Genomic DNA, 22,821 nt, shown 5'->3' with positions numbered 1-22,821 from the left:
ATTTTAGTTTCTGGTATGGCTTGCCTCTGGGGAGAATGTGACTGAGAGACAGCAGGGCAGAAAGTCAGATAAAAACTTTTTGCTTCTGAGGTGGCTTTGGAGGCCTTCATTTTGGGGAATTGTTTTCTGCGTCCCAACACTAGTTAATTTATAAAGGATACAAATGAACAGCCAGATGAAGAAGTGCACAGTGCAAAGTCCAAAAGAGTCCCATGCACAAGGGCGTCTATCTCATGGAGCTGGGGAGTGCCACCCTCTTGGCATGTGGCTGCATTCACCAACATGGAAGCTCTCCAAATCTCATTGTCCAAGAGTTTTTATAGCGCTCAATCTCCAGCTCCCACCTCCTCCCATCCCAGGAGGTGGGCAGGTGGGCTGAGACTTCCAACCCTCTAACCACTCAGTCTTTCTGGTGACCAGCCACAAATACTCCTTCCTGGAAATCCCAAGGGTTTCAAGAGTGCTGTGCCAGGAACCACGGACAAAGACCAAATCTATTTAATGTAGCACAGGAAACCAATGACCACATTCACAGTTGTGCTCCTATGCCTAGCACAGTGCCTGGCACACGATAGGTGTGCAGTCTATATTTGTTAAATGAATGAATGAGCTAAAAAATGAATGCATTATTTCCTTGAAGTGTGGAAGAAGTTCCCCCAGGCCCAGGGTGGCAGAGCTGAGTGCTTGCCTTGGAACCCACTTGAGTAATGAAATACACCTGGTGCCAGTTTTCCAGGAGTGCCTTGGGTGGATTTGGAAGAGTGTCTCTCTTCACAAGAGAAATGCCTTTCTTTGTTAGCTCCCTGAATGACTGCCCTAATGGCACCCCAGGGGAAGAAGCTGTCTTCGGGATAAATGGGACAAAGGCTGCCTTGTTTACAGACCAGCCCAGCAGCCCTCCCTCCTCCTCCTAAGAAATGCAACCTCAGGTGGGGCTTCAAGGAACTCTGTGCTGGCGTCGGAGGAAGCCCCCTGAGAAGCAGCCTCCTAGTAAATGAGTCACTGGAAAAAGAAACCTAAACCCACTGGAAAGCAAAGTTAAATGGGATTGTGCAGTCCCAAAATGGAACAGAACTTTTTCCCCCACTTCCTTTCTCTTCCTGAGGAACAGATTCCCAGAAATGTTGAATAATATGGTCTGGCTCTCTGTTCCCACCCAAACTGTATCTTCTGTTACAATCCGAATTGTAATTTTCATGTGTTGGGGGAGGGACCTCGTGGGAGGTGACTAGATCATGGGGGTGGTTCCCCCATGCTGTTCTTATGATAGTGATGATAGTGACTGAGTTCTCATGAGATCTGATGGTTTTATAAGGGACTTTTCCCTGCTTTGCTCTGCACTTCTCCTTCCTGCCACCATGTGAAGAAGCATGTGTTTGCTTCCCCTTCTGCCATGATTTTTAATTTCCTGAGGCTTCCCCAGCCATGATGAACTGTGAGTCAATGAAACTTCTTTCCTTTATAAATTACCCAGTCTCTGGTATGTCTTTATTAGCAGTGTGAGAAAGGACTAATAAAGTAACTTGGTACCGGTAGTAGTGGGTGCTGCTGTAAAGATACCCATAAATGTGGAAGTGACTTTGAAACTGAGTAACAGGCAGAAGCTGGAACAGTTTGGAAGGCTCAGAAGACAGGAAGTTGTGGGAAAGTTTGGAACTTCCTGGAGACTTGTTGAATGACTTTGACCAAAATGCTGATAGTGATATGGACAATGAAGTTCAGGATGAGGTGGGCTCAGATGGAGATGAGGAATTTTTTGGGAACTGGAGCAAAGGTGATTCTTGTTATGCTTTAGCAAAGAGACTGGCAGCATTTTGCCCCTGCCCGAGAGATCTATGGAACTTTGAACTTCAGAGAGATGATTTAGGGTGTCTAGTAGAAGAAATTTCTGAGTAGCAAAGTGTTCAAGAGGTGACAATGCATAAAAGTTTGGAAAATTCGCAGCCTGACAATGCAATAGAAAAGAAAAACCCATTTTCTGGGGATATATTCAAGCCAGCTGCAGAAATTTGCATAAGTAACAAGGAGCCAAATGTTAATCACCAAGACAATGGGGGAAAATATCTCCAGGGCATGTCAGAGACCTTCAAGACAGCCCCTCTCATTAGAGGCCTTGAATCCTAGGAAGAAAAAATGGTTTCATGGGCAGGGCCCACGGCCTTGGGGCTTTGTGCAGTCTTGGGACTTGGGACCCTGCATCCCAGCTGTGGCTAAAAGGGACAAAGGCACAGCTCAGGCTGTTGCTTCAGAGGTTGCAAGCCTCAAGCCTTGGCAGCTTACATGTAGTGTTGGGCCTGCAGGTACACAAAAGTCAAGAATTGAAGTTTGGGAATCTCCACCTAGATTTCAGAGGAGTATGGAAATGCCTGGATGTCTAGTCAGAAGTTTGTTGCAGGGGCAGAGCCCTCATGGAGAACCTCTGCTAGGGCAGTGCAGAAGGGAAATGTGGGGTTGGAGCTCCAACAGAGTCCCCATTGGGGCACTGCTTAGAGGAGCTGTGAGAAGAGGGCCACTGTCCTCCAGACCCCAGAATGGTAGATCCACCAATAGCTTGTCCTGTGCACCTGGAAAAGCCACAGACACTCAACATCAGCCCATGAAAGCAGCAGGGAGGGGTGTTGTACCCTGCAAAGTCACAGGGACAGAGCTGCCCAAGGCCATGGGAGCCTATCTCTTGCATCAGTGTGACCTGGATGTGAGACATGGAGTCAAAGAAGATCATTGTGGAACTTTAAGATTTAATGACTACCCTGTTGGATTTCAGACTTGCATGGGGCCTGTAGCCCCTTTATTATGGCCAATTTCTCCCATTTGGAATGAATGTATTTACCCAATGCCTACACCCCCATTGTATCCAGGAAGTAACTAACTGGCTTTTGATTTTACAGGCTCCTAGGTAGAAGGGGCTTGCCTTGTCTCAGATAATACTTTGGACTTGGGCTTTGGGTTAATGTTGGAATGAGTTAAGACTTTGGGGGACTGTTGGGAAGACAAAATTGTGCTTTGAAATGTGAGAAAGATGAGATTTTGTAGGGGCAAGGGGCAGAATGATATGGTCAGGCTGTATGTCCCCATCCAAATTGTAATTTTCATGTGCTGGGGGAGGAACCTCGTGGGAGGTGATTAGATCATGGGGTTGGTTCCTCCATGCTGTTCTCATGATAGAGAGTGAGTTCTCATGAGAGCTGATGATTTAATAAGGGGCTTTTCTCCACTTTGCTCTGCACTTCTCCTTCCTGCCACCATGTGATGGAGGACAGGTTTGTTTCCCCTTCTACCATGATTGTAAGTTTCCTGAGGCCTCCCCAGCCATACTGACTTGTGAACCAATTAAACCTTTTTCTTTTATAAATTACCCAATCTCGGGTGTATCTTTATTAGCAGCACGAGAACAGACTAACACATTGGAGTAAAATGGAATCAACCCAATTCCAACTAAAGTCTCTATTAGGACCATATTAATGATTCTCTTCAGTCACTTTCTCATCTGTTCTCTAATTTTTTTAAAAAAAACTAAAGATAGGCATATTGTTTTTGTTATTGCCAAAACTGAAAAAGCATGACTACCAATAAAAATGAGAAGCCTAGATTTTATTTCATTGACAGTAATGCTCAAAGGATTATAAAAATAAGACATATTGGTATTCAAAGCATACACAATTTGAATGTTTTCATCAAATAATTTAAATAAAAATAAATATTTAAAAGTCCCCCAATTTAAAACTTTTGTGCTTTCAAATGTGTATTTTTCTTCTAAAAATTCAAAATTTATCTTTAAAATTAAGAGGCAAAATACAAATTTATAATACATGAATATCTGCTATAATGTGAATGTTTATATCCCACCAAAATTTAGGTGTTGAAATCTAATCACCAAGCTCATATTATTAGAAGGTAGGGACTTTGGGAGGTGATTAGGTCATGAGGGCTCTCACAATGGGATTTGTGACCTTATAAAAGAGGTGTGAAAAGCTTGTGAGCCCCTTTTGCCCTTCCACCATGTTAGGACCCATAGAAGGCACCATCTGTGAAGAAACAGGCCTTCAGCAGACACTGAGTCAGCTGGTGTCTTGGCCTTGGACTTCCCAGTCTCCAGAACTATGAGCAATAAACTTCTATTGTTCATAAATTAAACATTCTAAGGTATTCTGTTACAGCAGCCTGAATGGACAATGTCAAATATTTAAATAAAAATTATTTAAATGAAATCATTTTAGGAAAATAACACCATTCACAATTCTACTGTTCAACATCCATCTAGCTGCCAATATAGAAAAAAAGCATCACAATTCATGCATATTATATGATGACCTACCTAAAAAAATTTTTCAAGTAACATTAGTTACTTAATATTGCAAAATGGTCCCCAGTTGCCACATGCATCTGTGTACTTTGCCAATCTGTGAACACCCCCAGATCCAAAACCAGGAATTGAAACTCAAAGAGAGCAAGGATGCCCGCCTCCACTGGGAAATGATACTTCATATGCAAGAATCTACTGTAGTTTATGCTGTTTTGGGGGAGGGTTTGACAAATTACTTGATTTTTCATTTCTGTTTTCTAAGTACTTATGCTGCTCAAATTCTCCTCCAGACCCAAGGCCTTGCTGGCCCAAGTGAACAATGGCAGAAGTCTCAAACCTTCCTGGCATCCAGAGGTAGTCTCTTTGGTCTCAAGGACACAGGCAGATGTGATCTGGGGCCTGAGGCCTGAGGAGTACTGGTCACAACAGTGGCTATTCAAGGACATGAGTCACACTCTTCTAGTGCCAATCACCAAATAGAACAGCCATGTGTTCTTTAACACATTTATTTTTGTGTGGTTTGTGATACCGGGGCCTTCTAAAGCAGGAGTTGGCAAACTTTTTCCGTAAAGGGCCAGATTGTACATATTTTTAGCATTGTGGTCCATAGGGTTTCTATTGCAACCATTCAGCTCTGCTGTTGTAGTGCAAAAGCGGCCAAAGACAGCTTGTAAATGAATGAGGGTGACTGTGTTCTAATAAAACTTTATTAACCAAAGCAGGCCGTATTTGGTCCAGTTGGTTGGCCCTTGTTGTTAACTAACACACAAGACCCTTGGCAGGGGTCTGTGTTGCTTGTATCTAAACACAGTCCTGACTTTTTCATTTTTATAATTCTATGATTTAAAGGATGAGATCCAAAATAGAAAACCTTTATGTTCCTCAGCTAAATTTCACCCAGTTTTTCATAGCTGTGATGGGAATGCTAGTCTTCCTAGTTGTGTGACCTTGGGAAGTCACTTAAATCCTCTCACCTTCAGTCTCATTTGTGAATGGTCTACTTGCTCTATCTTGCTCCCTTGGGGGATTGTTGAGAAAGTAAAAATAACATGATGATGATGAAGATAATGATGATGGTGATGATAATGCTTCTCATTTGCAAAGCGCTTTTTAGTTTTCCATTCAACCTTTATAAGAATCTTATGAGATAGTATCAACCCCATTTTCAAATGTGTGGAAACTGAGGCACACAGAGTGTTAATAGCTTGTTGAGAACTACCAACTGTAAACCAGCAAAGCAGGTCTCAAAACCAGGACTCTTGAATCCCAGTGTCAGGCCACTTTTATTTCAACTATGCAGAGTCTTTATGTAAAATATGATGTACTATGTAAACCCAGTCCTTTTTGAAACACTATTTTATTCATCTTGGACCAGGGACACAATGGACTATAATTGTCCTAATATTTAAACTTTACCATAGACATTCTCTCAAAATGCCTGTGACACATTTGAGTCATTACTGAACAAACATTATTTATCTCTATATCTTGGGTTATGCTGATAGGAACAGAAAACATGCCAGCTTTATTAATTTCTTCCCATATGGGCTTTTTCATTTGGCTGCCAATGAGTGAGCTCATTGCCAACTCAGCAGTGAGTTACATTAACATGGATTCCTCTATTATCTTGTCCAAAAAATGGCTCTCACCTGTACAGGTACAACATGTACCTTAAGGATGACACTCAGGAAGCTCTCCTGTGCTTGACAGGGCTCAGTGATTAGACTTGATGCTGCCTCATGTGTCATGGCTGTTTATCAAATGGTGAAAATTTTGCTATTGTAGATTCTAAATCAAAGTTGAATCTCTTTCATTTTTGTGGGATTACAATTTGTCAAACAGCTCTTGTGTCATGGTTTGGATCTGTGTCCCCACCCAAATCTCATGCTGAGTTGTAATCCCCAATGTTGGAGGAGGGGCATGATGGGAGGTGATTGGATCATGGGGGTGGTTTCTCATGATTTAACACCATCCCCCCTTGGTACTGTCCTCCTGTCAGTCAGTTCTCATGGGATCTGGTTGTTTAGAAGTGTGTAGCACCTCCCCCCTCTGTCTCTCTTGCTCCTGCTCCACTATGTAAGACGTGCTTGCTTCCCCTTCATCTTCCACTATGATTGTAAGTTTCCTGAGGCCTCCCCAGAAGCAGAAGCAGCTATGCTTCCTATACAGCTTACAGAACCACAACCCAATTAAACCTTTTTCTTTATAAACTACCCAAGCTCAGGAATCTCTTTATAGCAGTGTGAGAACAAGCTAATACATCTTGAAACTGGACAGTTTGACATTTAAGGTTTGGAAATGTTTTCTATTTTTTTGTTTGTACAATAAAGGACATAATAAGAGTAGTGTCCATGACTCAATAAAAATGCAATTCTGACTGGCTCAAACCCATGAGCTCTATGCTTCCTTATATTTTCATGTAACTGTTCTCTCACAATGTTGTTCTTTCTCACATGATTCTACAATTTTAATCTCATAAAGTTGTGCTGCCTAACATGGTAGCCACAGATCACACATGGCTATTGAAATTTAAATCAGTTAAATGTGAAAAGTCACTTCCTCTAGCCAAATCTGAAGAGCTCAACAGCTATATGTAGCAAGATACTAAACTGTATTGGGTAGCACAGATACAGAAATTTCTATTATTGAAGAATGTTCTATTGGACAGCACTGTACAATGGATTTAGAAACTAAGACTGACCCACTTACTTTCTTCTTTTAAACCACCCATACTAAGATCAAGACTCCCAGCAACAACAGGTACCACTACATGCCATGTGCCATGTACTGAACTAAGCCCTTAGTGTATAAAATCTCATCAAATCTTTGTAATAAGCTCATGTTATTATTAAGATTTATTTAGAACTTGAAGCTTACATAGTAAGAGGCAAATTTGAACTTTGAACCCAGGTCCTTCTGGCTCCAAATCCTACGCTCTTCAATAGTCATCTATACCAACTCCTCCTTCTTCTCCTCCTCCTCCCCCGTTAACTCTGATGTAGGCCTGGCCAGGCAATCAGGGATAACGCCAAGGCTAAATGCCATGCTGTACCCTGCCAAAAGCAAGGGCAGAGCTGGGCACGAGTAGGCAGCTTGAATCATCTTGGTGGGGGTAATTCAGTCTCATCTAATTTTGGGACAAAATGAAAGCTGTGTCCTTCATAACAAATGACTGAGACTTTTCACAAACTGGATAATTTTCCACTGGAAATACCCAAATAAGAGTAATCACTAGTAGATCTGTTAAGATTGGTGAGTAAAATTTGACATTAACCAAAAGAACTGAATGTGTTGGCTTATTATTATTATTCTCTTCATTCTTTTCTTTTTGAAAGCGCTGATTTCATCCCCCACATCCCATGTGCCAGTTATTATTACATTTCTGTGTTTCAAAAATTTTCTCTGGGCCAACTCGGAGAAGGCTGGCTCCTGCCCCTCATTCAAAGCAAACAGCCCATATGTCTCCCTAAATGTTGAGCTTTTACTTTGAAGCTTAAATTTAGTTTTGTTTTTTAATGTAAACAAATCTGCAGATTAGATGGCAGAAATGTGTGTCTCTAGGAGACAGCCTATAGCGTTTCTTTAGCTGGTTGCGAAAACTCCATGTTTCGCATCGATCATGGATTTCTTACTACAGTCTTTCTACTCTTTCTTCTTCTTTTTTTTTTTTTTTTCCTTCACATGTGCTATGGTTTGGATATAGTTTGTCCTCACCAAAAGTGATGTTGACATTTGATTCCCAATGGGGTAGTGTTCGGAGGTAAGGCCTAGCAGGAGGCATTTGGGTCATAGGGGCAGATGCTTTATAAATACCTCCGTGCCGTTACTGCAGTGGACAGTGAGATCTCACTCTGGGAAGGCTGGATCAGGGAAGGGATTTGTTCCTACAAGAGTGGGCTGGTATCAAGCCAGGACGCCCCTTGGATTTTGCCCCGTGGCACATTTCCGCTTCCCCTTTGACCCTCCGCCATGTTGTGACGCAGCATGAAAGCCCTCACCAGCAGCTGAGCAGATGCCGGCTCTCTGTGTAAATCACCCAGTCTCAAGTATTCTCTTACAGTAACACAAAGCAGACTAAGACAACACGGTTCCCTGAAACTTGGCTTCTCAGTTGTCAAAATTTACCCTCTCCCCTTTTTTAATGGGTCATAACTTCGCCAGAGTAAGTAAATCCAACTTGGAACAAGTAAGACTGAGGATTTTCCCCAAAATGAGTTCTCATAGAAATCATGGTAAGCCCATGAAAGAAAATTTCCTTGGAATTAAAAAAAAAAAAAAAAAAAGCCATACAATTGTCAGGATCTAATTCAGCCTCATCAAACTTCATCTAAAAGCAATGGTGCTGGATGGCGGAATGGAGAACTGTGTGACCTCCCTCCCAGGACCATGGTTCTCTTGAATCTGAATATGTTATTTCAGATCCAATCATTAGACCATTTATTAAATATCCATCTGGCATATCAGACACACTGGGTAATTAGCAGTGATGAGTAAGAACACAAGAGCAGACCAATTATAAAACCTCCTCCTGTTAGTCGTATAGTTACCAATTATCACACACAAGCCAAATCTTGCCCATAGTCAACATTAAAAAAAAAAAATCTATTAACAAGGCAGGCTTTTGAGTTCATGATGTCAGGATTGTGCTGAACTGCACACATCAGAATGGAAATGTATTAGGTCAACAGATAGAGTGAATAATACAAGATAATAAGATTCAGAAGAGTCAGAACCAAAAGAGCTGGGACCGGAGAGAACCATGTGGCCAAAGCTGAATGTCAAGATTTCATGACTTGGGCAAAATTGTTACTAAGCTTAGTATTGTTGCTTTGAGGGGTCTACAAGCTTTGAGGGTCATGAACCATGGCTACTTTTACTCTCCCTCATATTTTCAGCACCAAACAGCCCCCAGCTTATAGTATGTATTCAATAAACATTTTATAAACTAGTGACTAAATGAATAATAAAGTGAAATTTGTCTTTTTGACCAAATTTTCTGTCTTTTGTCACAAGTACTGTCTCTCTTGGTCAAATTCTTGAAATACCTTGCAGACTATGATAGGCAATGGCCTGTTACTCAAACCTTCCTGATTTGTTTGGTTTTTTTTTTTGGTCTTCATCAAACCTCAACTACCTTAGAACCCTTTCTTTCAGAGCAGTTCATTACATGAACTTATTTATACTGGTTAATGAATGCAAATAAGTGGACCTATTCCTTATAATAGGTTTCTATTTTAACATTTTAACATCATGGTTAGGAGTGAGGACTTTGGAGTCAGACCTGGATTGGAATCTGCCACTTAGTAAGTAAGACCTGGAGCAAGTTACTTAGACGGTTAGTTTCCTCATCTGTAAATAAGGGATGTAAATAGTACAATACCTATTTCATCGTGTGGTTGTGAGCATTAAAAACAGTCTCCACACAGAATGCTTAGCACTTAGCTCACAGTAAATCATCAGTTCTCAGAGTGTCTTCGCACACTCCAGCATCACCATCACTAGTCAGTTACGTGTTAGACATGCAGATTCTCGGCTCCACCTTAGACCTTTTGAATCAGAAACTCTGGGGGTAAGGTCCATTAATCTGTGTTTTAATGAGGTTTCCAGGTGATTCTGATGTAAGCTAAAGTTTGAGAACAACTGTAGTAAATGTTAGCTGTAATAATAATAATAATAAATTATAGCTAGCATTTAAATTATAATAATGTGTTGATATTGTTATTAATTTGACAGAGACCATCTAGAATACTACTTTAGTTTAGTTGTGTTCCATCCAAGTTCTGGGAAGTCTGGGGGGCTCATGGAGATGTATGGGAGGCTACTGCAAAATGAGGAGGGGCAAATCACAAAGAGAGATCTAGGTTGTCCCCAGCTCTGCTTTGACAAGTGAGCTCAGCTTGATCAGTTTTATATACTTCCGTTCCATTCCATATTAAGTTTGCTTGACAAAAGAGTTCTGCTCTGAGATAAATCTTGAAAATCACTGCCTTGCCCAAAGTGCCAATGGGAATTGGACTGGACTATGAGAGGGAAACAGGAGACCAGAAGATTTTCCTGGGCTGCTCCGCACAAAGGATGATTAACACCAACCCTGCATTCAGATCCACACTTCACAAACAGTCTTTGGGAACTGGGCTGGGCATGGTGCCTTTTGTCAGACATCATATTATTCAGTCCTTACAAGGTGTTACTTTCCCTTCTGTTCACATAAGAAAATGAAAGTGAAAAGAAGTTAAGTAACTTGTCCAAGGTCAAGTGGAGCTAGTGAAGCTGGGACTAGAGGCAGATCATGTTATTCTGAGATTTGTTCTCATTCTCCAGGAATGGCTACTGGTCATCCTGAGTGGCTAACACCACCCCCCAGGGAAATCAACCCTAGGGTGCTGGATGGACTCTGCAGGCATGTCAGATCCTACTTTTGGACTAATGGACAGCAGGCAGCTGGCTTTTGCTCCACCATTGGCTCAGCACCAAGGCCTGGGACAACTTATTGGTTCCTTACAAAGTGAGTCATGGTCACAGAGAATTAGAAAGTCCTCAATTTTGGAGTTCAGAGGGGCTTTTCTCTATTGGCAAGTCAGTCAGGCTAGGAAGATGGTCTCAATACACTAGATGTGTAGGAGTAGGGAGCTATGAGTACAAGAATCTGAATGCCAACCCTGTAGCCATGCCAACCTATAACCAGATTTATTGCATGGTTTTAGGCAAGTCAAGTTTAGTCCTTTACACCTTGGTCAAAGGCCTAAGTAAATGGTCAAACCTTTTACTTGCCATCCTAGGTGAACTTTGTTTTTTTGTGTGTTTTTTTTTTTTCTTTTTTTTTGGTTTTTTTTTTTTTTTAGAGTTAGAGTCCTGCTCTGATGCCCAGGCTGGAGCAGTCATGTGATCATAGTTCACTACATCCTTGAACTCCTGGGTTCAAGCAATTTTCCCCCACTTCAGCCTCCTGACTAGCTAGGACTACAGGTACAACTGCCATGCCTGGATAATTTTTCATATTTTTTTGGTAGAGACGGAGCCTTGCTTTGTTGCCCAGTCTGATCTTGAACTCCTGGACTCAAGAGATCCTCCCACCTCTGCCTCCCAAAGTGCTGGGATTAGAGGCATGAGTCACTATGCCTGGCCCCAAGGTGAACTTTAAAACCTAATTAAATAATATTGAGAGATCTTTAAGCTCCTTGGAAAGTTGCACCAGACAAATATTTTTGTCATTAACTGCAGTATTACTTATTCACTTATTAACTCATTGCAGAAATGTTTATTAAGCACTTACCATGTGCCAGGCATTGTGTCAGGTGTTAGGGATATAAGGATGAACAAGCCAGTTGTGGTTTTAGCCTTCTAAGAGCCTATGATTTGGTGGGAGTGGAAATCTTTGGGAATGGTCTGTCCTGTGCTGATTACACAGAAGTGCTGTTAAGTATTTATTATGTTTTAGGCACAGTGCTAAGTGCTGCACACAAATTATTATTTCACTTTCTTCTCACACCGATCCTGTGAGGTAGGAATAATGATGTCCACATTACAGAAAAGGAAACTGGGACTCAGAAAGTTTGAGTAACCTGCCAAAGTAAAGCTCACTGTTACTAAATGATGAGATCTAATTTTAAAACCATGCTCTTAGCCTCTATATTACAGGTATTTATGTACATATATGCCCATGTATAAGGAATATCTTTTTCAGTGCTTTAGAAGGATACATATGACCTTTAGCAAGTTTCAATAAATATTTATTAAATCAATATACAATTTGGGGTGGAACTACAGATAGAAAGTCCCAGTTGAGGAGATGAATCGGGGTGGTCCTGGGAACTGGAGTAACTCTTCTGAGGAGCACTGAAAAGAGAGTCCACTCAGTGGCAGCCCGAGAAACAGGCTTGGGAGGAGAGGGGTGCCCGAGATTGAAGCTGGGTTGCCGAGAAGCCACAGCACTGGAATCATCCCTGCCAGAAGTTTTCAGGGAGCAGTGGTGGCAGAGATGGGGCGAGAAGGCTGACACCTGCCATCTTTCCCAGCTGTCACTGCAGGGCACTCTTTGATCAGGGACTGGGCTGTTTCCACTCAAAGGGCCTGGGAGAAGGTGACCCACAGAGAAGGCCGGTGAGGTGGTGGCTGGCTCTCTCCTGCTCCTCTGGCCCGCCTCCTTCCTGGAGTGGCAGTGTTACACACATGGCCAGTTTGTGGGTCTGGGTAGAGAGAGATGATTTACCTGTGGTCTGTGGGGTGCAGGACTGGTTTGAAAGGTGACAGCATTTTTATCAGCTGCTTTTATAGACAGAACACCATTTGTTCCTCCGTTTATCACTTCAGCTTCTCAGCTTTAAATTGCATTCTGTTTTGGAAACCCATGCTAATTTGCAAGTCCCATGTTTCTATTGTTAAAACCAGATTACTCAACATCCCTGGCTAAAAGAGTACTTACTAGAGTCACATGAAGAAAGAACTATCATTGTTCCCTTTATGTTCAGGCCACAGCAGAGCACAATCATGGAGGATCCAGGGTTGCATAGAAGGAAGCAGCCAAGCATTGGAGGTCGACAGGCCTGTACCCAAATCCCAGGTGTTCTGTCCTGTGTGGGCTGACACTAGGATGACCTGTGACCTGCTCCTTGTATTCACACCCTGTGTAGTGGGGGTGCCTCCTCTTAAGTGTGGGCTGGTCTAGCAACTTGCTTCTAACCAAAGGTGATGGGGTGTTACTTCTGAGATTAGGTTTCAAGAGACTGTAGCCTCCCTTACCAGCAGATTCTCTATTGCCTTCTCGGGTCACACACATTGATAAAGTAAGCAGGCCCATGTGGCAAGGAACTGACGGTGACCTCCAGCCAACAGCTGGCAGGAACTAAGGCCCTTGGTCTAACTGCTCAGATGGAACTGAATTCTGTCAACAACTGTGGAATGCCTTAGAGGCAGATCCTTGCCCGGCTGAGCTTCCAGATGAGCCTCCAGCCCTAGCTGATCCCTGGATTGCAGTCTCATGAGAGATCCTAAAGCAGAGGATTCTGCGGAGACACACCCAGATTCCTGAGGCACAGAAACTGTGAGATAATAAAGGTGTTTTTGTTGTTGTTGTATTTTCTTTTTCTTACCCTGTTGCCCAGGCTGGAGTGCAGTGACAATCATAGCTCACTGCAGCCTCAAGCTCATAGGCTCAAGCCTCAGCCTCCAGAGTAGCTGGGACTATAGGTGCATGCCACTATGCCCGGCTAATTTAAAAAAATTTTTTTATAGAGATGGGGTATTGCTATATCACTCAGGCCGGTCTCGAACTCCTAGCCTCAAGTGATCCTCCTGTCCTGGCCTCCCAAACTGCCAGGATTACAGGTATGAGCCATGTTACTTGGCCCCAATATGGGCTGTTTTAAGTTGTTAAGTTTATGGTAGTTTTCTAGACTCTAGTAGAAGATAAGACACTTCCCACCACACAACGCTCAGTTTTTTCATCTGTCAAGAGGGCAGGATAATAGTAAAAGTGAGGTTAATAATATATCTGCCTCTTGGGAATTAAATGAGCAGCTGTGTGAAAAACTGTACACATGTTGGAGTTGTCCTGGGTTGGAGCTTGAAGAATAGAGTGAGGGATGGGTGGAGTTACTCAGGAGTTGGCGGGACTTCTCTGCAGCCATGAAGCTTGCAGAAGGGGGATTCAAAGACAGGATGTCAAGGGAAGGGGAAGTTGGGAAACCCAGAGACCATCAGTGGAGTTCAGTCAGACCAAGTTGGACATTCAAAGGAAAAGCAGGGAGCAGTGCTAAGACTAAGACAGAAGGAGTTTTTGATAGGTGCCAGTGATACCAGTGTGTGGGAAGAATCTATTAGGACCCTATAGTTGTTTAGATTCATAGCAGAAATTGATTTGTGTTAAAGACATTGGAATCCAGGGCTTGGGTGCCCACACACTTGGCTCTGGACCCCACCCTATCTTATTAATGGGACTCTCCTCCTCATGCCCATACATCCTAGGGGCCTTGTCTTCAAATGTGATTCTCCAAACTCTTCTATCCATCTGCCTGCTCAGCATCTCCACTTAAGATTCTAATGGGTGCCTGACATTTAACACGTCCAAATCTGAATGCCTGGTATTTCCTGTGCACTCTGCTTCAGCTGCAGCCTTCCCCAATTCAGTCTAGCTCTGATGGCTTTACAAGAAACTGGGATGATAGAGGACAACAGTAACCTTACAGTGTATATTGTAAAAAATGCAAAAATACAGATGTAAGTATATAGAGTACAGATGGTCTTACAAAAGTTCAACTTTTGATTTTTTGACTTTAAAATGATGCAAAAGCAATGCACATCTCTGAATTCTGAATTTTGATCTTTTCCTGGGCTAGCACTATGTGGTAAGATTTCAGCTGCCAAGAGTCAGTCACACAATCATGAGGGTAAACAAGTGACACCTTACAGTGTGCTGCATTCAATAAAATTACATGAGCTATTCAGCACTTTATTATCAAATAGCCTTTGTGTGAGATGATGTTGCCCAGCAGTAGGTTAATGTAAGTGTTCTGAGCATGTTTAAGGTAGGCTGGGCTAAGCTATGATGTTTGCCAGGTTGGTTAAATGCATTGTGACTTATGAAATTTTTGCTTATGAAGTTGAGGGGCATCTGTATACGGAGCAAAAAACGAAAGTCTCCTTCCTTTCCTCCAACTGTCCTCACCCAGAGGTAACCACTGTGCACAGTGGAAAGTGCAGCCTCCTGGACCTTTTCCATGGCCTGACTTAGAAAAAATGAAAATATACATTTTTAAATATAATGTGATTGGCCTACACGTATTGTTCCCCTGATATATTCTTTCTAGATAACCATGTATATTGGAATTGTTCCCATCTCAGAACCTGTAGCTCTACTGCAATTACATGCTCATGACTTGGGTTTTCTGCTATTCTTTTTTCTTTCTGTCCTTTTATTTAAGATTACAAGCAATGTTACACTGACCACTATATCCATAACATGCAATTACTTCTCCAGGATAGATTTTGAGAAGTGGGATTGTGAAGTCATAGGGTTTGCACATAAAGTCTTTATAGAGACTGAGAAACGATCTTTTAATGTGGCCGAGCCAATTTACGTTCCCGCCAATAGTGTGTGCCAGTGCTTCCGTGCCAGTGCTAGGCATTATCAATCTTGTAACATTTGCCAGGAATGAGGCCTTATTTTAATTTGCAGTTCTCTAACAGCTAGAGGGCTTGAACACTTTTTCATATATTTATTGGCCATTTGTATTTTTTATTCTGTGAATTGCCTCTCTGTGTCCTTGGTTCATTTTCCTATCGGGTTATTTAATCCCAAATTACTAGTGGAAAATCTGAGGACTGGAGAAATTGAATGAACTAGCTCAGAGTCCCGCAGCTAGCAAGTGGCGGAGCTGGGACTAAGGCTGGTTCTGTTTCTCTACAGCGTACACTCAACCACCAGGCTGGTTATTCTGTCTTCTCAGGTATAGCCAGAGTTAACTAACGAATGGAAACCTAAAGGCTGCCTAAGGAAGCTAGCTAGTATCACTCACCTACAGAGGGGTAGCCCTTCCTGCATTTACCTGAGACAGCCCAGCTCTATGTTGCAGCTCTCTCGTGGGTTTTGGGTGCCACCAGCTAGGCTGCGGGAAATGGGAGGAGTCCAGGAGAGGCTGGGTCTGCAGGAAGGAAAGGCCTCCCCATCAGACCTTCTGGCCAGCCTCTGTGACTGTGCCCTGCAATGGCCCTGGCTGCCCATTCTACTGCTTTTTGTGGTTACATTGCCCTAAAGCCTCAGGCAGCCACTGCTAAATTACCACCTATGGCTTGTGGCCATTTCCTTGCTAAGCCAACTGGACCAAAACAGTCCTGGCCTCTTGGTGCAATTCATTTTCCAAAATCCAAACCTAAAACTCTGGACTGCTCCCTGAGTTTGGCAGAGTTCAGCTGTAAATGAGGAGAGGGAACGTACAGGCAGCTGCTACTGTCAACTCATCTGACATCACGCCAGGGCCGGCCTACCATTGTGTGTGACAGAACAATGCCTTCTCTGGCAGAGGACGCTTGCAGTCTTGCCCCTTGGTGTCTGTCAGGGACTTGGCCGACTTCTCAGCAGACCAAGAGTGCTGCGTGTGGCCAAGGAATGCCTTCTCTATAAATAGAAGTCATTTGCTGTGCTTCCAATGGGCTGGCAGCCTGAACAGCATCAGCACCATGTTGTACATTCTGCACAGGCCCAGCTGTGGGCGCAATGGTGCAAGATAAATCTGGGAGAGGAGGTGGTGCTGTTGGCAGCCAGCTCTTCAAATCCCGTAGCCTGGGGCCACCACAGACCAGCACTGGCAGCTGCAGCTAGTTTCATGGGGAGTCCAGGACTCACTGACCCATCTTGGGCACAGATTCTAGTTGTCTGTGTACACGAGTTACAATGACTTGGGCTCCCTGAAGTTAACACACACCTTGCCAGGAGGAAGGACAGGTGGAATCGGGTCCCAGTCAGAACCCAGTGTGCCACCCAGACTCTAGGAAGGTGTCAGAGCTCTATTACAGTTATCTCAAATCCAAATTCCCATTCCCATCTTTCAGAATAGCAAGGAAATGCCAATTTTTCTATGGGGTTTGAAGCAGAAGGGTCAAGTCTATGGTTGGGGTGAACATACGTGGTCACCAAGGCCTGCCTGAACAGTCAGCAGGGAGAAGGGCAGGCTGCCAGTCAGTAGAGGGAGAATGTGTCACAGCAGTAATGAGAAGGGAGGTAAGAACCCAGAAGTAAGAAAGGAACAGCAATTAGAATGATGTAACTGGAAAAGGAAGGCAGATGGATGCGAGAAACAAATAGGGTTTTGTATTAGTCAGTTTTCACTGCTATGAAGAACTACCTGAGACTGGGTAATGTATGAAGAGGTTTAATTGACTCACAGCTCCACATTACTGGGGAGGCCTCAGCAAACTTACAATCATGGCAGAAGGCAAAGGAAAGGTAGGCACCTTCTTCTCAGGGCAGCAGGACGGAGTGAGTGCCAGCAGGGGAAATGCCAGATACTAAAAAAAACCATCGGATCTCATGAGACTCACTATCATGAGAACTGCACAGGGGAAGCCGCCCCCATGATCCAGTTACCTCCCCCTGGTTTCTCCCTTGGCACTTAAAGATTATGGGGGTTATGGGAATTACAATTCAAGATGAAATTTTGGGTGGGGACACAGCCAGACTACATCAGGTTCTGAAGGCACAGAGTCTCAAAGGCCAGCTGTGCCAACTGCTTCCATGGAGTCAGTGGCCCAGCACTGGTGGACCGGCCCCAGGAGGTCTTCAGGAACCTGCCCTACTCCTTTGGGGATCATGAAATCGTGGTGCCTGATGGCAGATGATGAGGATTCATCAAAGATTCTTAAACAGTGTTTGAAAAGAAGCCTCATCATTCCAGGCTTCTGGTGACTCTTGAGAGCAGTGAGCAGGAGCCTGGATGTCCACAGTTCTAAATGTGAAAACCTAGGTGACTTCATTAGAGAAATGCCACCCCAAGCTCCCACCTCTGCCTGCGAGGCACATGGAGCATTTTTCTGCCCCCAGGCCATCCTGCTGGAATGGGGCAGTTTCTGAATCTTCCCAGAGATGGTGCAGAGGCAGGCAGCTTTGGGAAAGCTACACCAGTGATCTGAAAGTGCTCTTGTGCCCGGGGCAGCCTCTACCTTAGGTTGGAAAGCAGGAGGGGACACAGAATGCGTTCTTGCCTTCCCACTAGAATATGTCTAGGGCTATGTCTGCTTCATGACTTTCCAATTGGCTGATGACACTTTCTGGATGGTCATCTAGGGATCATGGGGTGGGGGCACAGAGACCTGTACCATCCACCCCCTCCAGTTCCTATTCCCCGATATATCTGAAAATCTCAGAGACTTACCAACCACATGCCCAACTGTTGGAGACCTGAAGTCCAGGGCATGGGCACAGGAGCTTGCATCTTGGGTGCTCTGACTTCCAGCACCTGCCACTCAACACATGAATGAGTGAGAACGCGCTGCTTTGAGAGTGAAGCAGCCTTCCCGTGTCCCCGCCACAGAAAGAGTAACACTGCCTTTCATTTCCCCATGACCCATTCATTCATTCCACAAAGGTTTCCAGAAGGCCAGGACTGTGCTAAACACGGGGATTTTGTGAAGAACAGGACAAAAAGAGCTTTGCCTTCATAAGGTTTATGATCCATCATGACTGGCAAGAAACAAGTAAACAAAGAAATGAGTACAGAATGACCTATTTAGATAATGACGTCTGCCTTCTGACTTCTTCTGAAGTGTAATCTTCAACTGGCCAACCTAATGGCGTAATTACATCATGGAGAGTGCAGTGAATTTCTGGGAGTCCTCTGATTCGGTCTAGGCTCGCTGTTCCTTTTGCAATACTTTCATCTCCTTCCTGTTGGGGCCAATAGATGTACCAAGGGTAGTGTTATCATTTTTCTATGCAATCAAGCACTGCTGCCAAATACAACTTGACCTCTGCTCATTCGTGTCCCCTAAATGTCACAGAAGCAATGTGACATTCTAAGATGAGAGACGCATCATGCCTTGGAGTTAGCCACAACCAGCTGCCCCCCGCTCTGTCACCATGTGAGCTTAGAAGGGAGACTTTTTTTTCCCCCCAAGTTTTGAGATGTTAATGGAGATCACTGTGGCATCTGTACAAGGATTTTATCTTTATAGAATGAGATGCGTTAGGATCATGAAGAAATTTTGCCCAGCTCCTGGCACCCAGTCACATTGTGATGAATCTTGGCTCCCTGTAGACATGGTGAATGACATGGTAAGCCTGGAGGCGGGCTCAACCCAGGGTTTCTTAAAGTGTGGTCCATGAACCACCTACATCAGGACCTCCGGACGTATTTGTAAACTGTAAACCTGGAGTATTTGTAAATTCGCAGCTTCCTGTGTCCAGCAGACCCCCGGAGTGCAGCCCAAGAATCTGCATGTTTCACAGGCACTGCCTCTGCTCCAGCCCCACCACCAGGTGATTCTTAGGAGCCTTAAAGTTTGAGAGACTTGCTGGCCTTGATTGGTGAGCCAGGCTTTTGTTACCCTGTGGTTGCCAATAAATCACTTTTTAATGGTCAACTTTAAGCAAAAGAGCTTTCACAGGTGTAAAGAGCCACCTGACCCACAGCCTCCTCACCAAAGTACTTCCTATGGGGGAAGGGAGACTTTGGGGACCTTAGCCTTCCTCTGCCCTGGCTAAATCCCCTCCACTCAGCACCTAAGGGCCACCCAAAGGAATTACTCACCCTATTTCAGCGGGATGGCAAGACCCAGCTAATGTTGTTTCTGGACATACTGGTATGTCAGGAGGGTGGATCTGCTAGGAGCTTGCTTATAGGAGGACCCAAGGAGCCTCAGTGGGCAGAGCTCACCCTAAGGAAAACATGTCCAGCTCATAAACTGGGTTCATGGGTGACAATGGCAAGGCTGGATGAAAAGGAGATTCTGGCTCTGCTACTCAGAGCAATGTCCAACTGTCTGGACTCATGCCCCTTCAGTGAGTGGCTGGAATAAAAGATGAATAAAAATGGAGCGAGCTGTCACTGGGGCATCACTCATTGCTCATTGGTGTGGCACTCTCTGTAGTCACTGGCAGCAACACCCTGGACCACACACCCAGGTCCTCACCGCCTTGTGCTGGCAGCTTCAGGGTAAACACTGGTGGGCAGTGGCAGGAAAGTGGGCTCCTCTGGTGGGTGACCTTTTGCCCCTCTGTGGGCTCTGGCAAACCCATTGCCATTATGGGGTTCTGTAGCATCAGAAGAGAGGCTGTGCATTAAAGCCAGGGAGAACACCGGGTGCCATAGAAGATGAACTTGGGAAGCACATGAGTCAGCCCCCGAGGACCACCTCCTGGAATACTAGGGAGGAATATGAGAAGGGTTGGGAATCCCCACAGTATGCGATAGAGTCACAGAAATGTGAATTTGTGAGTTGATGTGACTATCTTCTTACCCCCAGGCTGGTGTGGTTTTGGGAAGATGGATGACATCAGCAAATGTTCTGAGGTTGGGAAACAGGATTAGTCACCCGGCCCAAGAGGATGAATTCCCTAGTTTCTGTCTCCTTGGTGACATCACTGCTCCAAAGCATAGCATAAGATGGTGCCAGATAAAAAGTTCTATTTCTAGAGGTCTCATAAAAGTGCCATTATTTTGTTGATGGAGTAAGAGGTCAAGGTCACTGTATTTCCCAGTAGCTGCCCTGCTCCACTCCACATATGGAATGCTCTTCCACAGCAGCGGGCAGGCAGGACTGTCCTCCAGGGAGAAGAACTCCTAGCGGCAAGCAGCATACATGGCTCAGTGTTTTACTTTTATCAAAATCCTATCTTTAGTAACCAACACTAGCTTTCAGATTGAATTTTTCAAGAGCATGTGGCCAACTGTGTTTGTGTTCTTCCACAGTTTAGGGTATGGGGTCAGAATAGGGTTTGAAAAGCACCCCAGGGAATATTCTTTCATGTACTAAGCAAAGGCTTGGCCAGCGTTCTGAAGAGCCGAAACCCTGCGAATGGATTTGATGAGTTCATTAGCATCGAGTGAGATGACAGTTTTGGCTTGCTTCTGAATGACAGGTTTTTTCAAAAGCTTGCGAGGTGAACATGGAGAAGATGCGTCTCCAGTGCCATGGGGGCACCAGTTTGTGCTTCCAGAATCAAATCACTATCTCACTTAGCCTTGCTTGTAACCAATTACAGGAGCTATTTGGGAGCTGGCCAGGGTCAGAAATGGAGTCTTTGAAGGAAGGGGAAATCAAGAGAGATCAGGATAACTTTAGCTCTACCATGAAGCATAACCCACTCCTCAGCCAAACCACCAGTTTTAGCCTGGGGATATGAGATAGGCAGGAGGGTGGGAGATGATGGCAGAAAGCAGATCGGATCACGGCCCTTGTGAGGGTTTTGGTCAACTTTACATATACAGGACGATAAGTAAGCATGGCAAAGAATGGCTAAGCCCCCTGCCATCCTCCACTGAGAAACCTTGGCCAGGTGAGCAAAGTATGCTTCTATCCGAGTAAACTGGCTGGCCCAAGCCCCCTGGAGTAAAATCTCCACAAAACACCAAAGAAACAATCCATGTGCGCTGAGATGACTTCATTCATCCCTTTCCCTTTTTCGACTCCCTCTTCCTCACTCTCCCCACACATCATCCCAACAGGAGGAAGGGAAAGGACTGCTTAAGTATCCAGGGTTCTCTCCAGCCAGAGCTGCCACGGAAAGCCAGCTGGCAAACAATGTGGCCTAAACAAGAGTCATTTTTTCATACAGGGAGTTTTCTCTGAGTACGGTTTGAAAACTAAGGCCACTTGGAAATATGAAGGGCATGTTTTGTATTTCCCAGAATGTGTGTATGGGGACGGTGTCTCATTCTTCTTCGCTTAGGGTGCTTTCTGCTGCTTCCTCCTACAGGAATGTCCTTCGTGAGTCTTGCTTTTCCTCCTGTGTGCTGGCAGAGAGAGGATGGTGGCGCGGCCAACACACGTTTGTGACTGAAGACCATGGTGATTTTGTAGCATCCCGAGTATTTCACATCCAGGCGGAGGCTCCGCCCTGGGCGCTGCTCCTTGGGTCTCCTTTTCTAGAGAGAGATGAAGACCTCGGCGAGGGGCATGTTCTTGTGGGGAGGTCATCGCTGCTGGGAAGGAGAGGACATGCTTGTTGTCTAGTAAAGGCCGTGATGACACCCCATATTAAATTCAGGGAATGAACCTCTTTACTACAAAGTGCTCCATGTCAGGCAAGGTAGGAGAGAAGTGAGGAAGCGTGGGGTCTAGTGGGACAGACAGACCCGGGCCAGCTCTCCCAGATGCATCTAATGAGGTGAAAGCATCCACCCAGAGTGAGACTTGAGGGGGGACTGTACATTACACATCCTTTCCCGTTATTGGATTTACATTTCTGACCTTAGGGAATACTGAAGTCAGAAAGTTTTAAATTCTGACTTTCCAGATCCATTCCAAAGTTGATTCTGCATAACAGTTTGTATTATTTTTTCGCCCCTTGTAGCCCCGGGCTCAAAATGCCCCCTTAACATTCCTAAGTAGAAGAAACTAAACATCTAAATGACCAAAGTAATGCGGGAAGGCACGCATCAGATCCAGAAACCCAACGTGCATTCATCACGACACTGCCTCCTCCTCTTTCCAAACCTGTGCAGCCCTATGCTCCTTAGTTTTGTATTTCCAAAGGTTTGTTTTTGACTCACCTTTCCTGCGTTCCTTTCTCTCACCTGTGCATCATTTGGAAAACACAAAAGTGCTGCTCCTGAGGTTTTGCACCCTCTCCCTGTAGCCACTCACCAGCAAGCCCACTCTGCCATGGCAGGGCCTGAAGCCTGTCATTCGGGAACTATGTGATGGCACTCAGAATCTTAGAAGCAAGAACAGCAGATTTGGGGTGCCTGCATTTTTTATGGGATACTGATCTGGCCAGCCTTTCTTTCCCATAGGAATGGAGAAAATGGTGGCAGAGATAGTCCAAATGAGCCGACGAGCTCCAAAGTGAATTGTGTTTGCCTTTG

At 44.4% G+C, this 22,821-nt stretch overlaps 1 protein-coding gene across 1 annotated transcript in view; it reads right to left on the bottom strand.

Moving 5' to 3' along the window:
- The window catches only part of GARS1 (glycyl-tRNA synthetase 1), a 440,746-nt gene extending 422,906 nt beyond the window's left edge, over nucleotides 1-17,840 (bottom strand). Inside the window, exon 1 of the mRNA XM_050783225.1 lies at nucleotides 17,830-17,840. The gene's annotated coding sequence lies outside the window, so the exon portion shown is untranslated. The remainder of the gene's footprint in view (nucleotides 1-17,829) is intronic.
- Nucleotides 17,841-22,821: the final 4,981 nt, after the last annotated feature.

Source organism: Macaca thibetana, chromosome 3, assembly GCF_024542745.1.
Source record: "Macaca thibetana thibetana isolate TM-01 chromosome 3, ASM2454274v1, whole genome shotgun sequence".
NCBI classification, from domain to species: Eukaryota; Metazoa; Chordata; class Mammalia; order Primates; family Cercopithecidae; genus Macaca; species Macaca thibetana.
Note: the sequence above shows the minus strand (reverse complement) of the source record. Positions and strands in the feature narration are given on the sequence as shown.